At 40.3% G+C, this 17,555-nt stretch overlaps 1 long non-coding RNA gene across 1 annotated transcript in view; it reads right to left on the reverse strand.

The window, feature by feature from the left end:
* Positions 1-829: 829 nt before the first annotated feature.
* LOC138809153 (uncharacterized) overlaps positions 830-17,555 on the reverse strand; it is a 111,734-nt gene continuing 95,008 nt past the window's right edge. The window contains exon 3 of the long non-coding RNA XR_011366735.1: positions 830-847. This is a non-coding gene — a long non-coding RNA (uncharacterized lncRNA). The remainder of the gene's footprint in view (positions 848-17,555) is intronic.

Below are 17,555 nucleotides of genomic sequence, written 5' to 3' on the forward strand. Positions count from 1 at the left end.
GGCTCACCACCAGTTTTTGGTGGTCCTGCTTAACAAACTTTTTATCCAGTTTAATATAGGGGTGTGGCTAAAGGTATTTGCACAAACTAGGTCATCAATCTATCTTGTGGTTACAACCACTAACATGAGGTATACTTTGTATACATAGTGACAATTAACTCTCTTACTGTTAGGGAGCAGAAGGGAGGAATACATAGTTTAGCCATAAAATATCTCATCTCATCTCCAAGATCTTACTATTTTAGTATCCTAACAGCTGTATTTTAAACACACTTAAGGTAGTAACTTATAGCTCTATCTTGCCTTGACGATTTGACCTTTCCAGGGTACATGTCTCAGCCTTTTGAGTCTTGTTTAAGATGGCTTTCTAATCTTTTATCTCTTTCCAGATCTCACAGCTCAGCTCTAGAATCCCTTACAAGTACTCTTACAGTTGTATATTTTTGGAAAGGATTTTTTTTTTCTAGGATAGGCTTCACTTTTTAAACTCTTAAGATTCCTTTTCTCTCCCTGTTCCTGTATCTTCCCCTTTGTGTGTGTGTGTTTGTGTGTAGGTTGTGACTGTGTGTGTGGGGTGTAGTAATGAGATTTGACTTTGAGCCCTTGAACCCTTGGTGTTCACACTCATGCCTGATGCTTTACCACGTGAGCCAATGTTCCACTAGGCCTTTGACTGATCAATGGAACATCAATGTCTCATGGATTTGGCTACCCCAGCAAGCTGTGAGCCATGATCCTCCAATCTCAACCTCCTGGCCTTTTAGGAATAGGGATGAGCCACTGGCATCCAGATCTATTGCCAAGTGATTTTTGGTTTTGTATTGCTGTTGTTGTGTTCATCCAAAATCTGTAAGGAAAATAAATCATTTATCATCAGGACTATTCACATAAAATGTGCAGTGTTGAAAGATTAATTATGTTTGACATCCTGTATGATTTTTATCAGTTTACAGATACAGTATGTAATTTGAATTTTTGAATTCTATTGTTGGAAACAGTTGAGTCACATATATAATTTGATTCTTCTTGATTTGATTTTATAGTGTGTTGTTTCAGAACAGAGTGTACTAAGGCTTAATTTTGCACTACTGAAACAAGACTTTTATGATTATTCAATGTCTTGTAAATTATAAGTTAATCATTTCTTGGCATCATGTGAGTGCCCGGTAGTTTCCTGTAGTCTTTTCATGTGTTTTAGAACACAATGCCAGACACTTTTCTGAAAACATTTGAATTTACTGTTCTGACAAATATGTAAGATTGTACTTTATAATTCTCCTGGGATTTTCACTGTACTTCTCTGTACTCTCCAGTGATAAAGTCATGTGACAGTTATGTTGATATTCTCCCGTGTTACATTCATCATTGCAACTTGGGAACTACTAGTATGCACTCCTGTACTTCAGTCCATTCACGCCTTGGCCTGCACCCCTCTCACAGCAGAGAGCCATAGATTGGGAATATTTTCTTCGCTGTTTATCTTGGACATCTGTCTTTACTTTCTAGCAATATATTAATTGAATTCACTCTCTAAAGTCTAATAATGCCTTGAAAATGATTACTGTATTTCCATGGCTTTTTTCTTGTTATTTGGCTTCAGGGAAGAACTTAGGGCAAGCAGATTGCAAACAAGCCTCAATAAATGTTATTCATTAGGTAATGTTAACTTCATGGTCTGACTGCCTCCTTCCTTTTCATTGTTTATTTTTCAATGTAGCCGTTTCTTGTAGAAAATATTTCTGTGCCTACTTAATATTAATTCCTACTGTAAGCAGTAATTAATTTTATTCAAACATCAATTCACAGTACCCTGTGAGTTTCTTCAGGATATTGTTTTAGGGTACTTCACATTCTTGGCTATCTTTTAACCATCAATGCATCCAATGATAAAGGCATATTGCTTAAATCATCATTTTGATCACTGAAAAGGAAACCATACTGCAATCTCAGTATATGGCAAACAATTTTCTGGTTTAAAGTTATTTTAGATTAAAATTGATGCTGCAAGAATGAACATTCTGTGTATAATTTAATATATTTTCCTATTTATTTTGTTTTAGTATAGGTTCCAATATAGAAGTATAAAGTTAAAGCATTACTATTGCTTAGTTTAGATTAATATTTCCAAAAAGTTCAAGAAAATTTTCTATTTATTCACAATTTTCAGTCAACAGAGTGTCCATTATGACCAACGGAGAGAGTTTAAAATTTTTGTGTTCCTTAAAGGAGTTGCTGGGTAATCAAATCCAGTGCTTCATGTGTCAGTCCATGTGTGCCTATGAGCCTGACGTGGCCTGTTGTTTTATTCTCAGTCAATTAGAATAAAGAAAAATTTCAATAGGAAGAAATTATTATTTGGTTAGTTTATCCAATATCTCTCTCATATATACAGAAATATAATTAATTCTACACTGGCTGAAAATGGTATTCTTGCATTATTTTTATTAGTAGTTGCTTTTTTTTTATAGCCCCTCCCTTCCCACTCGAAGTCCTGCCTCTATCCTATCCCCTCTCACAAGTTCAACTTGACCCACTTCCAGTCAGCCCCTCTTTCTTTTTTTTTTTTTTTTAAATATTATTTTATTTTATTTGAGAACATACTGTACAGAGGGGCTACAATTACATGGGCAGGATAATGCATACATTTCTTACCAAGCATTGCAGCCTCCTCCTTTGTTTACCCTTCACCTCCCTTCCCAGCCTCCCCCTCCCCCCACCCAATTGTACCCCCCTCCCCCACACACCGACATTGTAAAGCTGGTTTTGACATGACATTTTGTACTTCTCATTGTTGCAACAGGTCCACCTGAATCCTTAAACGACTTGTTTGCCCCCATCTCCTCCACATGTTATACTGACATCAAATATAGTGAAAGCGGGGGTTACACTGTGGGGGAGGGACATACAAAGCAACAAAGAAATAATCTTATAAATGCGTTAGAAACACATGCATGAAAGAAACGAAAACATTAAAATACATATTTAAGGGTTCATTTTCCTAACATCACATTATCTGACCTTTTCCGCTTGACTCATACCTATACTATATATTGCAAATAAGGGAAACCATGGGACCTATGCTTCTTTGGGCCTGGCTTACTTCACTTAATATAATTTTTTCCAAGCCTTTCCATTTCCTAACAAATGGGGAAATGTCATTCTTTCTGATGGAGGCATAATATTCCATTGTGTATATATACCACATTTTCAGCCCCTCTTTCGAAACCCTGTCCTGCTGCACCTGAAATCCCACCCCCAATTAACCTACACCCTAGTAGCCCTGCTATAAACTTTCAAAGCCCTGTTTGCAACCAGCCTCCTTCCTCAAGTCCCTGCTCTGCTACTTGGAAATCCCTCTTCCACTCCATCTACTCTCTTCTCTGCCCCAAAGAAACATATCGCCTCCCTCAATACCCAACTTGTTCCACCCAGACCCCACCCTTATCTCTGGATGCCCTGCCCCTAACTAACCTAGTCCCTCCAACCCCACCCTTCCCTTTCACCCTACTCTCAACCAGCCTTCTCCCTCAAGCTCCTTAGAGGCTCCAGGGAACATTTCTCCCCTTTGCCCTCCCCCCACCCCATAACTAATCTACTCCTACAGCCCAGACAACCCTTTCAAAGCCCTTCCCTGAACTACACTCCTCCCATGAAGCCCTGTCCTGCTACATCACAATCCATCCGCCACCCTATATTTGCCCTTGAAGCCCTGCCTTGTTTCACTGGAAGCTACTGGCACAGCCCACCTCATCCTTGGAAAGCACTTCACCAGGTACTTCCCTACCTCCCCATCTATTCTCTGTAAGTCCTGCCTTTCTCCCCCAATAATCCAACCCTCAGCTGAGCTCCTCATCCAACCCCTAGTTGGGGTTCTCTGTGGAATCCACACTCTACTCCACAGGATACCCTGCATATAATTATCCTAAACCCTTGTAGCCTTACCACCTTCTGAAAGCCCCACCTCCAACTAGCCTCATGGCTCCAAGCCCTGCCCTTCTCCACCAGAAAATCCCACCATCCTTGCTCATTCTGGAAGGCCACATTGTTCCACTGGAAACCATTCCACCAGTTGGCCTCCTTCTGGAATGCTTACCAGGCTCGACTGGAAGCACCTGTCCATCCCTATTCTCTTCTTTGAAGGTTTGCCTTGCCCTACTGGAAACCCTGCCCACAGTAGGCTTGCTCCTTAGATATCCTGCCTCCTAACACTGAAGTCCCCAATCAATCTTACTCCATCTCTCCAAGTGTTGGCTGGCTTCACCGAAAACCCCACCCTAACTAGTCCTTTGGATCCTCAAAGCCCTGTCATGACAAGGCTCATTCGTCCATTGCTGCCCCCTCCTGCTCTGCCAGAAATCCTTCCATCTTACCACATGCCAGAAAGTATGGGGTTTTCCACCAGAAATGCTGTCCTTTACTAGCCCACTCCTTCATAACACTGCCCTTCCCTCTCAAAGCCACACCCCTCAATAAACCTCTCCCCATCAGCCCAGCCTTCCTCCACCAGAAAGCCTGCCTTCCACCAGCCTCTTCCCTCAAATTTCCCACCCTGCTTCACGGGAAATCCAATTCTACCTCACCCATGGAGGCCCACAGCGCTCCACCAGTAACCCCTCCTCTAAGTAAACTCTGTGAGAGCTTGAGGGGCCGGGAAGTCCTGCCCCATGCTGATTCCATCTTCATGCATGCCAGGCCACTTGGGGAAGAGGGGTCAAAGGGTGGCTTGGGGGACAGGCCACCAGATATAGCAAGAGGGGTTTCTGGGGAAGGGATGGAAAGAAGGAGATGCCGCAAGAGACACATGACAAGAGACATGGCTCCTGGAGCAGAGGAGTGCCCGGCTCTCCTCAGGCTTGAGGAGAATCTGGGATGGCCCGAGGAAGCTGGATCAAGGAGAGGTCTGGGAAATCCCAGGCTGTCAGAGAAGGCTGGAGAAGTCTGGGCAGGCAGGGAGACCTGGGGAAGCCCTAGCCAGCTGAGAGGACTGCACAGAGCTGAGAGGACTGTGAGGAGCAGGGAGGCCTGCAGAGAGCTGAAAGTCCTGTGAAATGTGGAGAGGACTACAGAGAGCACAGAGGCTTGTGAAGAGGTGGAGAGGCAGAGAGGCTTGCAAAGAGGCCAATGGAGAGTGGAGAGGCAAGGCTTGCAAGGAGGAGGAAAAAGGAAAACAACTTGCCCCCTGGAGGTTGCAGTTGCTCCTAATTCTAGTAACCTAGGACAGGGTTGCAGACACATTAGTAAAACACCTTTGACATCTTTAACTGTGCTTATGTGTATTTTCTCGCTCACAGGTCATTATATCTCCTCGCTTGCAGCCCCATTCTTCTCTTAGTCAGGCCTGCAAACAACATCTTCCCCGGTAACCCTGCCATTTTCTACTGAACATGGGGCTATCTCTGAGCCTCCTTCCTAAAGCCTTGTCCTGTTCCACTGGAAACCCCGCCCCTACAAATCCAATACTTCCTACCCCCTCCCAAATGTCTCAAAGCCCTACCCAGACTGGCCTCCATTCTCAAAACCCTGCCCTGCTCCACCACAGAGGCTGTGGCAAAGCAAGCTCCTTCCTGGAAAACTCGAGAGGTTGACTGGAAACCCCACACCACCTCAAACACGAAGGTCTTATCTAGTAACTGTTTTATTCCAAATGTGATTTTAAGTTGGTATACAATTCATATTACTCAACACGATAAAACAGTTTTACAAAAAGGGAACATCCAAGTGTGATAGCTATTAGATGCCTTAGTCTAGTTTGGGGTTATGGTACCAGACAGATCCATATTGTGTGAAGGAATTACCTTTTATTGTAAAGCTTTCTTTGCAAGTATTAGTAATGTTTCATAAGTGATCATTTTATTTCTAGAAAATTTATGCACATTTGTGCCCATTAACTTTAAGAATATTAGTTATTTTGGTTGAGGAAAGAGTATTAGTGTACAAAATCTGACTTTCAACTCATCTGTCTAATGAATAATTTCAGAGTTCCTTTCCATACTATGTACTGGAGTTTTAATAACAGAACTTCTCTAAATACCAGAATGAACTTTCAGATTCTTCCTTCCACTAAGGTTCCCTTTGGGAAAAAAATGAATTGGGATTATACAGGTAAAATGTTAGAAATAAAAAAGTATAATTATATAATTATATAGTTATATAATAACAGGTGAAGAACCACCCAATGTGCCTTTCATTTTCTAACAAAAGGAACTTAAGGATATTTAACTATAGACTTTCTGAAGGCTAGAAGACAAAAATATACGATATGACCTGTGTATTTCTGAAAACAAAACCAAAACAAGGAAAGACAATAATGAAGCAGAAGGGAATCAGGAACTTTGTATGTGTGATATATAACTGGAGATTGTAAGAAATACAATGAATCAGGTAAAAATACCTTTGGTCAAAATGTCTGTTTCATTGTAAATCTTACTTTTGTTAATCTCTGACTGAATATTTGTTTCAGCAGTGATATGCCCAGGAGCTGTGTCGTTAGGCAGTTTCATCATTGCAAGATCATCAGAATGACTGTCTCCCACACACTTTACCATACCTCCTAGATATGCAATCCTGTTGGTCCAACACTTTAAGCCAGACCTGTGTTTTATCAAAGTTCTGTATATGTATGTTATTGGTTTATTTAGGCTTTATTTTTATTTATTTAGATGTCTTCTGGTCCAGGAGGAGGCATCAATAACAGTTCGTTGGTGGTGAACACATGTATGTATCCTTGGCTGAAATCTGCTCTTGTTTTATCTAGGCTGCTCCTAGAAATCAATGATGACAATTATATCTAACATGGTATAGTGTCACTATTAACATCTATCACATGCTGACTATATGTTTTTTATATTTCTTTTTACCACTCTCTTTCTCTTTCTCCCTTCTTCCTTCCTTTCTTCCCTCCTTCCTTCTTTCCTTTGTTCCTATCCTCCTTCCCTCCTTCCTTATCTCCATTACTTCCTTCCTTCCTTCCTTCTTCCTTTCTTTCTTTTCCTTCCTTCCTTCCTTCTTTCCTTCCTTCCTTCCTTCCTTCCTTCCTTCCTTCCTTCCTTCCTTCCTTCCTTTCTTTCTTTCTTTCTTTCTTTCTTTCTTTCTTTCTTTCTTTCTTTCTTTCTCTCTCTCTCTCTCTCTCTTCTCTCTCTCTCTCTTTCTTTCTCTTTTAATTTTAATTTAGATATTTTGTTTGTTAGACAGGCATTCTACAAATAAGGACACATCAACAATCTTTTTCATTTACTGACTTTGCTCATACTGAAAGATTAAAAATTAGAGTTACATTTTACAATTGCTAACTGCTAGTTTTGCTTCTGTAAACTTGCTTGTGCTAGCACTGACCCTTCCCCTCCCTGGAAATAAATAAAAAAGTTTGGGAGCCTAGATGTCAGCCCTGGGACAAGCTCTGTAGTCGTAAATAAAGAACTAACAAGTAAATTCCCCAGGTGGCCAAATGGGACCCAAGATAAGGAACAAAGAGTATGTTCCTCCACATTCCTGTGCAGAAATTCCCAGTTTAGGGGGCTCAAGATAAGGGCCATCTGGTGGGCTCTGCAGACTAGGCCAAATTGTTAATCAATCACAAACCTGTAACACTGTAAATCTCCTAACCTTTATCTCCCAGAGTGACTACCTCTGTCTGCACTAATTGTCTTAGTGCAAAGAGTGTTATAAACTTCCCTGGGTAGTAAAAAAATAATTGCTAAAGTACATAGTAACCTTTTAAACGGGCCAATCCCAGGGACACCTGGTGTTATATGCTAATCCTGTGGTCTTTGTCTTTAAAAGTGCCTGTAACCGCTGGACTGGGCTTCCTGTCTGCCCTGGACAGAGAGCCCGTTTGCGCAAACGCCAAATAAACTCCTCTTGCTTATTGCAGCTGCTGGCTTGGAGTCTTGGTTCTTGGGGTGCCCTCCCGTTGAAGAAAGTATCCCAGTGAGTCTGGGGTCTTTCACATACATTATCAGTTTTGTTGATGGCAAAACAGAGACTAGGCTAAGCTCATTCTTACCTTGGTCAGCCAAGTAGCTGGGATCACGAATGCATTCCAACCTGCCTGGCTTTAGGGAGATATGGAAATCTTATTACCTCCCTTCCCAGACTGATTCTGAATTGTGATCCTCTCAAATTCTACTTCTTCAGTTAATGATGTGACCTTCAATAGCCTGCCCTCTCTATAGGTGATCCAAATGAATGATTAAAGCAATAATAGTCTCTTTTTGCCAGTCTTGGGGCTTGAACTCTGGGTCTAGTCAATGTCTCTAGGCTGTTTTGGCTTGACACTTGATCCACAGTGACACTTCAGGTATTTTTCTGTGATTAATTTTGGAGATAAGAGTCACACAGACTTTCCTGCCCATGCTGGCTTTGAACCATGATCCTGGCGTCTCTGCACCCCAAGTAACTCGGATTACAGGTGCAAACCACAGTTGCATGCCTGCAATTTGAGTTTAATCACTGGCATAAATATTAAAATAGTTTTTATGTTAAAATATAGGGTAAGATTGAAAATATAATTACACTAGTCAGATATTTTAGAAAGTATTTTTGTTTCACATTAGTAACTCATCTTTACCCGAATTAAGGGATTATTTTTCTGTTTGTCATCTTGTATGTCATTTGGAAAATTAAACTTCATGTCTTCCAAGTGGGATAAAGGATTATGAATGGCCTTATGTACCAGCTCACATCTATGATCACTATCAGAAATCAGAGATCAAGAGTATCACACTTTGGACATAATCTGGACAAAAGTTTACAAGTCCCAATCTGCACAAATCAGTGAAGCATGGTGACTCATGCCATTAATCTCAGCAACACAAGAGGCATAGGTAGGACTATCATGGTCCATGCATTGTCCACACAACAAAGAGATTTTAAGATAACCTAAAAGCACAAAAGGCAAGAGGTACCAAAAGATTAGAGTTATAAACAATAAATACATGTAAAATTAAATGCATATTTAAAATCATTAATTTTAATTGGAAATTTGATTTCATACCTATTTCTTCACATTTTTGTTATTTATGGGCCTGAATTCTGGGCCTAGGTGCTGTCCCTCAGCTCTTCAGCTCAAAGCACCTGCTCTACCTCTTGAGCCACAGCACCACTTTCTTTTTTTTTCTGCTTATGTGGTGCTAAGGAATCGAACCCAGGGCTTCATGCATGCAAGGCAAGTATTCCACCACTGAACCACCTTCCCAGCCCCTATTTCTACACCTTTTATGTTTTCATTAGTTTGCCTTTCTGCTCTTGATTTCACTTCCACATATGATTACTCGATTCCTGGTGTTTATTTTATTGGACTATAAGTTAGTTTTTCTAATAAATTATATCATTTAATTTCTAATATGAGTCTATCATATTTCACTTCTTAAAATTATGTACACCAAGTTTACCCAATTGTCTATTGTATATTTATAGATTAATGCTGTCTTCCTCAGGTGAAAGAAAACACACATTCTTAGTTTCTCTTGGCTTAATCTAGTTTTCACCAGGTCCTACCATTTCCTTAAAATGATGCAATATCATCCTTTCTAATAGATAAGTAAAATTCCATTGTGTATATATTCCACCTTATCCTGGTTTATTTTTCAACTGAGTGAAAATGTCTAAATGTCATTTCTTGTATTTGGTGTGATCCATCTCTCAATGTAGCATTTAAATTTGCATAACTTTTGTCTTTTTGTGTTTCCATGTGTTTTATGTTTTGCTTTTTATTCTTTATGCCATTTCTGGCATTTGCATTAAGGGACTTGCACTCTCCTTTGACATTTTGCACTCAAAGCTGACATTCTACTACTTGAGCCACAGTTCCGTTTCTGGATTATTGCTGGTTAACTGGAGATGAGAGTCTTATGAACTTTCTGTCCAGCCTTGCTTCACACATCAGTTCTCAGATATGCACATTCAGAATATCTAAGACTATACACAAATGTCAGCCTCACCAGGGAGATTCTCTGTGTTTTACGTTATTCCTGTTATTTTACTGATATTAAGTAAATGGCAGCAACTTTTTATCATTTCCCTAATATTGTGCATGCAATCTATTCTGTAACAAAAAGTGCCTTTATTCATTCCTTGGCCTGATGGCTTACATTTTTATATATGTCATTATATAAATCATTAGTTCAATATGATACATAAATCTGCTTTTTTTAAATTTCTGTCAGTTGTGGGGCCTGAACTCTGGGCCTGTGCACTATCCCTGATCTCTTCAGCAAAAGGCTAGCACTCTACCACTTGAGTCACAGCACCACTTCTGGCTTTTTCTGCTTATGTGGTGGTAAGGAATCGAACTCATGGCCTCATGCATGCAAGGCAAGCATTCTACCACTGAGCCACCTTCCCAGCCCCTACCTACCTACTTTGCATCGGTGGCTCAGGTCTGTATTACTAGCTACTCAAGAAGCTGAGATCTGAGGATCACAGTTCCAAGCCAGCCCAGTCAGGAAAGTCCATGAGACTCTTATCTCCAATAAACCACTCAGAAAACCAGAAGTGGCCCAGTGGCTCAAGTGGTAGAGTGCTAACCTTGAGCTGAAGAGCTGAAGGACAGTGTTCAGGCCCAGAGTTTAAGCCCCATGACTGACAAAAAAGTGGCCCACCATTGTAGAAAACTTTTCTAGAAGGACTTTTTTTTGGGGGGGGGAGGTGCTGGTCCTAGAGCTTGAACTCAATGAACATAACATCTGGGCACTGTCTTGGAGCTGGTTTTGCTCAAAGTTACTAACCTACCACTTGAGCTACAGCTCTCTTTCCAGCTTTTTGGTGGTTAATTGGAGATAGGAATCTCATGAACTTTCCTGCTTGGACTGGCTTTGAATTGCAGTCCTCAAATCACAGCCTCCAAGGATTATAGGTGTAAGCCACCAGTGCCTGGCTTAGAAGGACTTCTTAAGAACTAAAAATAACATGAAGGCCTATGAACAGTGATTTCCTTTATTGGAATTCCAGGGTCTGAAAACCCCCAGACTTCTGCGTTCAGCTGTTTGTGAGTGCCCAGACCCCACACTGGTCACACATTAGTCAGACAGATGTGTGAAAAATGAGTCAAAGAAACTGGGCCTCCCTTTCCATAGCTCTTTTGAGATATAGTGGTCATTTTGCCTCTCTCATGAGAGTCTCATTAAGTCTGGTTCTTCAGATAGATAAGCCACTGTATAGAGAGCAAATTTCTTCTTAACTTTCATTTTATAGATGAGATTGCTACGAATTGGGAGGACCTCTATCACTACTACCTCATGTGTTCCCAGTGGGTAGTGGGTGCTATTCCTGGTCCCACTTTTAATTGACATGCTTTGTATATGAGGTAACTCCTATATAAATGTGGCTTTACTTGCTGGATTCTGGAGAAGCTTAGGAACAGGAAATTGTTTTGATTGTCATTCTGTACACAGGGTTTACTGTTCATCTGAAGACCTTGGAGAAGATGATCCTATTGGCTGGTTTGAGCTAGAAGAAGAGTGGGATGAAACAGATGTCAAACTGCAGCAGTGCCGAGTTGCCAAAGTAAGCATTAGTGAGCACAACACTCGCATGTTCTACTCCTACCCTCTTCTTATTGTGTATACTCTGTGCTAATTGTAGGCCAGCCCTAAGCCAAAACAGAACCTCAGAGGTGGAATAATTCTCAAGGAGTCCCTTGAGAATGTAGTGGGAGAGACAGATATAATATGGCTGTGATAAAGGGATATTCAGGGGCAGTTGGAACCCACAGGAAGAAGATTCAAAACAGCCTTGAATGCACTAGGAAAGATGGTGTGAAGTAAAGGGCTAGAAGTTAAGCCATCATCCTTGACTTGGTTGAGATGTGTGGAGGAGTTCATCTTAGGCTGAGAAGCAAGTACACAGGCATATGTGCAAGAGATGTGTTTGCCTGGCAGTGAAAGAGACTGTCAAAGAGCTATCTGGCCACTTAATTTTTTTTAACTTCAAGTATCAATCTGAGGCTGAGACTTAAATAAGAGAATTAAGAACTATCTTCAAGGCTTTTTATGCAGTAAAATACTAGATTTGGAAAAGCCGTTAACGAAGGAACTTTTACATAAAAAGCAATTTGCACAAAAATTGGGCTTTTAAATAGTCACAGTGGCTCATGCCTACAATGTTAGAAACTTGGGAAGGCTGAGATTGGGAGGATCACAGATGAAGATCAGCCTAGGCAAAATAAAGTTGACAAGATTTCATCTTGAGCAATAAAAAGCATCCTATATATACATTTTTCTAATTTGGGAAGGCGAAGGGAAAAAACAAAATCCTTAAATAGAGATACAGGTTGACCAATTGTAACAATGAAATGTACAAGATGAACTTTACAACCCCATGCAGGGGAGTGGGTGAATGGTAGGGGAAAATCAAAGGAGGGGATAACAATTCAATAGGAATGGTAATCATTACTTTTCTCATGTTACTGTAACCCCTCTGTACAGTATCTTTATATATATATATATATATATATATATATTTAAAAAGACAGTATGCTGGAAATGAACTTTTAGACTTGGTCCGGGGAATTCTAGGGGCCAAGGGAAAGTGGGAGAAAAATGAGGGAGGGGGTAAAAATGTTCAACAAAAATGTACTCATTACCATATATATCTATATATCTGCAACCCCTCTGTATATTACCTTGCCAATAAAAGTAAATTAAAAAAAAAATCTGGGCACCATAGTGCATACCTGTCATCCTAGCTGTGCGGGATATGCAAATAAGTGAATTTTGGTATTGGCTAACTTGGGCAAAAGATGAGACTATAAAATATAAAAATTAGAAGAAAAAGATTGAGGTGTTTCTTTCTTGAGAAAAGAGCAAAGATAATGTATTGGAAAAAAAGAGACAGTATAAAATAAATGTCAACTGGGCAATCATATGCAAAAGATTAAAAAAAAAAAGAAAATCTAGACCCAGATCTTATATACTTTATAACTCATAGCTCAAATTGATTATGACCTAAATATGAAACCTAAATCTAAAACTTTAAAAACATTTTTGTTGTTATTATAAAGGTGGTGTACAGGTGGGGGTACTGTTTCATAAGATGGATAATAGTACATTTCTTCCTGGACAGTCCTTTGTTCTCTCATAGTTTTTCCCTTCTGTACCTACCCAAAAGCTGTATGTATAGTTCATTTTCAACATGGTTTCTACTGTGTACCACTGCTGCATTGGTTCACTCCATGTCTCTCCATATTCTTTCCCGATCGACAGACCTGTTGGAACCATCTCTTCACTGTGATGGTAATTATTTACTGAAAGTGTGGATTCTTTCGCTGAAGTCGATTACGATGAGATTTGTTACTTTTTATTTGTTCTGAATATTTCAATTTGAGTTTCCCAAATGTTTGTTGATAGATTTCTAAAACCTTTGTGCAAAATAGCTATCAAAGGACATGACCCTGTGCTCATTTCCAATCTGTATTGTATAAGCTTTTGTCTCACAAGTCACAGTTTAGTCTCCAGCTTTATGACTTGCTTACAAACAAATTATGAGAAAATTTTAAACAAATGCAGACGTAAAGTTGGCCAGGCGCTGGCGGCTCACTCCTGTAATCCTAGCTACTGAGGAGGTTGAGATCTGAGAATCGCAGTTCAAAGCCAGCCCAGGCAGGAAAGGCCATGAGACTTTTATCTCCAATAAACCACCACAAAACTGGAAGTGGCACGGTGGCTCAAGTGGTAGAGCACTAGCCTTTAGATGAAGAGCAGAGGGACAGTGCCCAGGCCCAGAGTTCAAGCCCCATGACAGACAAAAAAGAAAGAGGAGGAGGGCTGGGAAGGTGGCTCAGTGGTAGAGTGCTTTCCTTGCATGCATGAAGCCCTGGTTTCAATTCCTCAGCACCTCATAAGCAGAAAAAGCCAGAAGTGGCACTGTGGCTCAAGTGGCAGAGTGCTAGTCTTGAGTTGAAGAGCTGAGGGACAGCACCCAGGCCCAGAGTTCAGACCCCATGACCGCCAAAAAAAAAAAGTTGATAGTTGTCTCACCCCCAAGTGTACTCATTACTTGCCTTCAATGATGATAAGCTTATCTTGTTTCATTTATAATATACCTCACCTACTCTTCTTCCTCCTTCCCAGTATTATTTTAGAGAAAGTATATGACCATTTTATTCATCAATACTTCAAAATATACCTGTAAAACAATATTACTAAGTTTTGTTTCTCCAGTTTTTTTGTATTGCTCAGTTTTTAGATACTATCATGTTACTCAGACTAAGTACTGGAGTAAAAGGGTGCTTTAAGTATTTACAAGTACTCTTTTAGCAAATGGAATATTGTCCCAATTCTTTGTATTCACCAGGTAGCTGATTAACTAATTTTTACTTCATCCTACACAAAAAAGTAGAGGGCACATGGCTTCTTGAATAACACTAGTGCCTATTATTAGATCAACCCTATGTCATTTGTTTTTATCATCCCTTCAGAAAGCAGTAGTGAGGGTTTTTGTTTTCCTTCTTATGCTAATGAATTGAACTTCACTAATATTTTACCTGACTAAGCCATTCTTTGTCCAGCATCCTTATGTTCATGTGACCCCTGCCCCTGTCTCCCTTACTGTCTCTGTCATGTTGGGTCTTCTTTTTTTTTTTTTTTGTTGGTTGTGGGGCCTGAACTCTGGGCCTAGGTACTGTCCCTCAGCTCTTCAGCTCAAGGCTAGTGCTCTACCACTTGAGCCACATCCATTTCCAGCTTTTTCTGTGTATTGGTGCTGAGGAATTGAACCCAGGGCCTCATGCATACAAGGGAAGCACTCTACTACCACTGAGCCACCTTCCCAGCCTTCATGTTGGGTCTTCTTGAACCCTCCATCAAATGCCTTGCACAGCATTACCTATTCACTACATTTATTTTAAAACAGTAAGTTTCTTCAAAAATAACTCAATAACCCTGTCTGGAGGCCTGATTCCTATGATTGTAAGCATAGTCTGTAAATCTACAAGATAAAGGAAAAGGTTTAACATTGTTTAAGCAACAGAAAGCTCACAAAAAACATACTCTATCCCTGCCTTTGTCTCTTCCTCTAATAGTGCATATTTTTTAGAAGTCAGTTTCTTCAACTATTGGGTCAAACCTTCCAGAAGGAAAACTTGCAGATATTACCTTGGGCATAAACTAAACTTATCTGCCACCTTTTGTTTAAGTAGTAGGTTCTTCCCTCTCCTGATACTGGGCAGGGGTTTAGTTCACTGCCACAAAGTGGTCTGCCAAATCTGCTCTCCTCATACTTGGGACAAGTATGTGATGTTATTTCATGGTACCATATGTCTGTGGAGTGTCATGAAGTAAATTTTCTAAATGTCCTTTTCCTGGCTTTCTAGAAGAATATCACTGAGCAACATCATAAGCAGTCCCTGTAGCTCACATTCCATTCACTGTGCACATATTTTAGGTAAGTTCCATTCTCCTCGATTATTGAATAATTCTAACATCTGTAGTTATTTTTCTTTAACTAGTCCTTCCTTCTGTGCTTTCGGAGTAGTGCTTCTCCTACCCAGAATTTAGAGAGATTCTCGAGTTCCTACTAGGCATGAGAATGACTAAAATAGTGATAGACTGATACTCTTCTCAAGACTTTAATCCAAGGCCCTTATAAGACAAGGCAGTATTGAACCCAGTGAAAACTTCTTCAGACCTTCAGTCTCTAATTAAATATCAAAGACAAAAACTAAAACCAAAAGAGTTTGGGGTCCTCAGTCTTCCATTACAACAACTGAAAATGCAGAGTAGTAATGTATAGAAAGAAACATTCCAGGAAGAGAGTATATGGAGACTTACAGTCCCATCAGAAAAGCAGATGGGACTGTAGAGTTCCTTAATGGAGGCACAGACTCTTGAAGGAGGGAGGGAACTGAGCATCTGCTTACAAGTTGGACTATCTGGTCTGGATGACAGATTTAGGGCTATTTGTATAAAATGCTTTCAGAATCAGTTAACGAAGATGATGATAGGTCCTGGAGGTGTTGCATGAAGAACATTTGAAGATACAGGGATTGTTAGCCTGGATTGTTGAGCTACGAGTCATGATATCAGATATATTTAACACTTATATCAAGGTATTTATGTGCCTGTGCTTTTGGAAGGACATGTGGACAGACAGTGGCATAGTCCTAGTTGTAACTACCATTTCTCTTCCTGACCCAGTCCCCTCTATTTCATAGAACTGACGCTGACATCTCTCTGTGTTCTTTATTGGAACCTGACCAGGAAAAGCCTCTTCCTACTAACAGGTGTGAGTTTGTGTCCTTTCAGTGATAACAATCCAGGTGGCCTTCTACTTATACCTGAGAAAAGTGACCTTGTTGGCATGAACATTGGTGAAGTCCTAGCTGTCATGAATACCCTCCTTTCTGTGGCTGCTTGAGAGGTACATCCTGTTTTCTTCTCCATTCTTTACCTCATGCTTCTTTAAGAGTATGTGATAAGACAGTTACTGTGGGGTTTTTTTTGGAGGGTGGGTGGGATTGATGGTACTGGGTTTGAAATCACTGCCTCATTCCTGCTAAGCAAGTGCCCTACCACCTTAGCTGTGCCTCCTAGCCCTTTTTACTCCTGTCATTTTGAGGATAGTGTCTCAGTTTTTGCATGGTCTGGACTGAGTTCCTCCTGGTCCTGGTCTCCCAAGTAACTATAGTGGCAAGCAGGTACACCCCAAGCTATCATTTAAGGTAAGATATAGTGAACATTTTTCTGAGTGTTCCTTGAACTACGGCTGCGATTATAGCATGATCTACCATACCTGGCTACAGTCTTAACTTTTGTAGTATTGTTTTTGCCATCACATCAGTTTTCTCTCATATGTCTAGACTATTCTGCCCATCTCTGTGTCCTCCTTAAAATTCTCACTACAAGATCATTGATATGTGCTGTCTTTCCAGTTCACCATGGATCATGCTGATCTCCATTTTTATTTCTGCCATTTTCTATACTTTCTCTTTCTCTTGTAGCATATCTCAATCCTGCATATTCTTCAACCTCTAAAAACTTCTTCAAGTTCTTACCATTCTGTCAAAGCCACTGAGCGAAAACTTCAGGGTTCTCACAAGTTGATTGATATAGGAGCTCAAGATGCTGGAACAACACTGAAACCTGGCTCTTCAACTGGGCCATTCAACTCTGAAATCCCACTGACTGTCTAAGAGAGTTTCCCATAATCCCTTACCACTGGGACATCAAGTACTTGACCTTTCTTCCCTTTCTCTCATCTGTGATACAGAGGAAATTGCATATACAATTAAACTTTCTAGGCCAGAGAGTATTGCAGCCCCTGAATTATCTTCTTATAAAAGCAAGCATTTATGGTTATAGGGAGGGAGATAGACAGAGTTACATTAGGAGAAAAAAAAGTAAAAATGGTCTAAAGTACACCTAGCCTGAGCTTTATTTTCATGTCTGTTAGTTCAACAATGCTTACCCAATGCCTGTTGTGTGTGAGGCCCCACGTTAGGTACTGAGGATACAATGATAGAGGAGCCCAAACAAATGTGTGATTACATAATTTTGTACATACATCAGGCTGTCAAAGGATGAGCACAGGTCTAGGGAGAGGGAAGGCAACTAGGGAAAAAC

This window comes from Dipodomys merriami, unplaced genomic scaffold (assembly GCF_024711535.1).
Source record: "Dipodomys merriami isolate MVZ:Mamm:240054 unplaced genomic scaffold, mDipMer1.0.p SCAF_488, whole genome shotgun sequence".
NCBI classification, from domain to species: Eukaryota; Metazoa; Chordata; class Mammalia; order Rodentia; family Heteromyidae; genus Dipodomys; species Dipodomys merriami.